The sequence below is a fragment of the Haliotis cracherodii genome, unplaced genomic scaffold (genome assembly GCF_022045235.1).
Source record: "Haliotis cracherodii isolate W230 unplaced genomic scaffold, xgHalCrac1.p SCAF_22, whole genome shotgun sequence".
In the NCBI taxonomy this organism is placed as follows: Eukaryota; Metazoa; Mollusca; class Gastropoda; order Lepetellida; family Haliotidae; genus Haliotis; species Haliotis cracherodii.
In genome coordinates, this window is record NW_027266278.1 from 5,723,909 (window position 1) to 5,727,215 (window position 3,307).

The window sequence follows — 3,307 nt, forward strand, 5'->3', positions numbered from 1 at the left end:
AGATCTAGGGGTAGCTGGGTAGCCTAGTGGTTACAGCGCTCGCTCGTCGTTCGATGCCCGGGTTCGATTCCCGACATGGGTACAATGTGTGAAGCCCATTACTGGTGTCCCCGCCGTGATGTTGCTGGTATATTGCTAAAAACGGCGTAAAACCATACTCACTCATCAAAAGATCTGCTGCACGTTTTCAAAACAAACAAAAAATCCTTAAATGTTTCATGTCTCGAACACACAATTCCTTGTAAGTGTGTATAATGCACACACTGGTAGTCCAGCGCTAGTCCAATACTGTCTTCTAGTCTTTTACGCGTCAAAGAATACATTTATGTAGGGAGGCCCTTTTCCAGGTTGATTGTACACAACTGTCTATTTGGTAACATACAAGTTTGAAGAAAAGAAAAAGACACCGCCTGCCCTCACTTTATTTTCAAAAGTTATTGCCTGAGAACCAATTCTTTTATTTTCTTAATCCTTAAGGAGCCTATGAACATAATGAATAGTATCTAGTCTGTCTTGGTATTATCACTGATCAGTCCCTGTTAGACTCTGTGATGTTTTAATTCATATTTTGTTCATGTATAACTTTGTATATTGTACTGTGCTCGTGGGTTTCGCCAAAGTGGTAAACGTCTGAGACCTGCATCACTTCAGGCTTTCCTCCCACATTAAGCTGACACGCCGTGATACAACTGGAATACTGACCGAAGCTGCGTTAAACCCATTTGACTGACTTACTCACAATTGTATGTTGTATATAATAGAAGTACACATGTACCTACATATAGAGTATAAGTGTGGGAGAAAACCTGTGGTTTCAGGTGCAGAGTTACATCCCTTAGCTGTGTCAGGATAAACTGATCATGGGTTTGAATCTCAGATTTGCCCTGATTATGACCCAGAGTCTTTTACACCATACCATGTACCTTGGTTCCCCAAAGTGGTAAATATCTCAAAAAAAGGATGATATGAGATGATACAGGAATGTTTTTATTTTTGTTGTTAAAACACATTATTAGCATTTTGAGTTTATGTTTAGATCTCTAAGGATGCCTGTAGTCTTCAGGAAAGCATCACGAGTTGGCACCACATGTGGGAAATTTCTCTCAAGGTTTTTATTGACTTGAACTGTTGAAGCAAACCATCATTTTTAAGCCATAATGAATTGTTTAGATTTTCATCCTGGCTGCCTAATAAACAAACCCTGCTGCACATACAGGGAGGAGTTGTGTACACTGGTGTACATCTTCCCGAGGCAAGCGCGTCTGCTGGCCTTTTTATCAAAGTCTTGTTTCCACCCTTGCCACATCAAGCCCACTTTCCTGTGCTAAATATGATTGGACTATCTCACATATCGATAGTCCAATCAGAGAACGTTTCACATATATCAGCATCCACGACTGGTACACCTTCGTTTAAGTGATTATTTTCCGCTGAAATATGTCTTTTTCATCTTTTAACCCCCCCAATGATTGCCTATGTTTTGTGTTGGGGATGAAATCGTGAATGTTTTAGTGTCTAATCGACTTGGTCGTTGCCTATGGTAGTCGCCATCTTTGTGAAGCTATACGAGATAACAGCGATCTGATTGGATATCCTGTTTCGTTACAAGGGGCACAACTCGTGATCGACACGAGGTTGCGCAAGGGTCGAGCTAAGAAAAGTGGCCTTGATGTGGCAAGGGTAGAAACTGGGCTTTGATATAGGCTAGTGGACACGCTTGTCTCGGGAAGATGACAGATCCATTGCACAGTTTGTTTGAAAAAATTATATAAATTAATATTCCTCCCACTTTATGTTATCGTTATGAAAATCTATTACCGTATTCGACGTAATAAGCGCCCAGGGCGCTCTCAAAATTTGAAATAGGGGGCTCTTATTAGAATATTATTTTGGTGAAAAAAACAGAGTTGAAAGATAAATTTCGTGGTTTATGGTGACAGCCTGAAATGTTTATGTACGACAAAAAATTTCCCCAGAATTTAATTGCCCATAATTAAGGGTGCATATAACACACGAGTGTGTATTATACGCGAATAAATAAGCCTTGTGTACATTGATCAATCGGAAATGGTGCTAATTTGGATTGTTCACTAGCCAATATATCAGCAAACATCGCCGTGGGCGCTTATTAGAGCGGGGTGCTTATTACGTCGAATACGGTAATGCATTTATTTTGACTGTGTTATGATTATGTATTTGTCTATTCCACTGAGTTTCTACAACGATCTAACTTTTTTTAAAACCAGAAATAATAAACATATCATGATTTACAAGATGTATACTTATATACATTGTATTAGCTTCAGTGTCTCTCTGTTATAAGCATTTGTTTCCCATGCTTGTGTTACAGCTTGATGTGTTATAATTATAACATTGATATTAGTGAATGTTGTTAGGGTCAAGGGCAGCTATAAGCTGGAACGCTTTGGCCGATTCTCTCAATTTAAATCAACTGTTTTTCAGATTTTTTTTCAGGCAGTTTATGCCGGTATGAGTTTTTGTGAGAAATGTTTGGATAGCTTCTTTTGGAGATGATCTCATGGTTCAAACATCAGTAAAGACATTACATGAACCAAAGAAAATATATAAAGGCAAGCAAGTAATTAATTTGATGTGGCCTGAGTGTAGTTAGATATATTGGTTTTTAAGCCTTATTATCGGCATATCTATAAAATGTGTTTTTTGTAAAATAGGTTTGGATGATCTCAGTAATTGCATAATGTGACTCCAAGAAAAATCATGAAATTATTTTGTTGTTGCCTGACTGTATTGAGATATTAGTACTTTCGTTTTTAAGAGATTATTATCTGCATGTTTATGAAATGTCCTTGCAGTGTATGCTTGGACTGTATTGTTTTTTGCCAGCTGTGTATGGAATGTACTTTTGTATGTTCTTTTTATTAACCCTTTTCATGATTGACATATTCTGTGTGCACAAACAGTTGATATATCAAAGAAAAGAACAAAATGTAGAAAGATCAAGACAAATTATTTCGACCTATTTCATGTTAAGGGTGGCCCAGTGGTTTAAGATGGTGCTATTCATTGATACCTTGTAATCATGGGTTCAAGTCCCAGCACTGCACAATATATTATTCCTGATAAAACGATAATTTCAGACACAATTCTTCTGACCCTTTTATCAAAATTCATTAAAATTATATGATTGGGTAATTTTTAACCGAATCACTGGTAGATTACGACAAAACATGTTTACAGCTGATTTCTGCTTCTGGCAAAGTTTACGAGACAATACACTTGGTAGTTTTAATTCTGCATATAAAACAATGTCAATCAGAACAGGAAA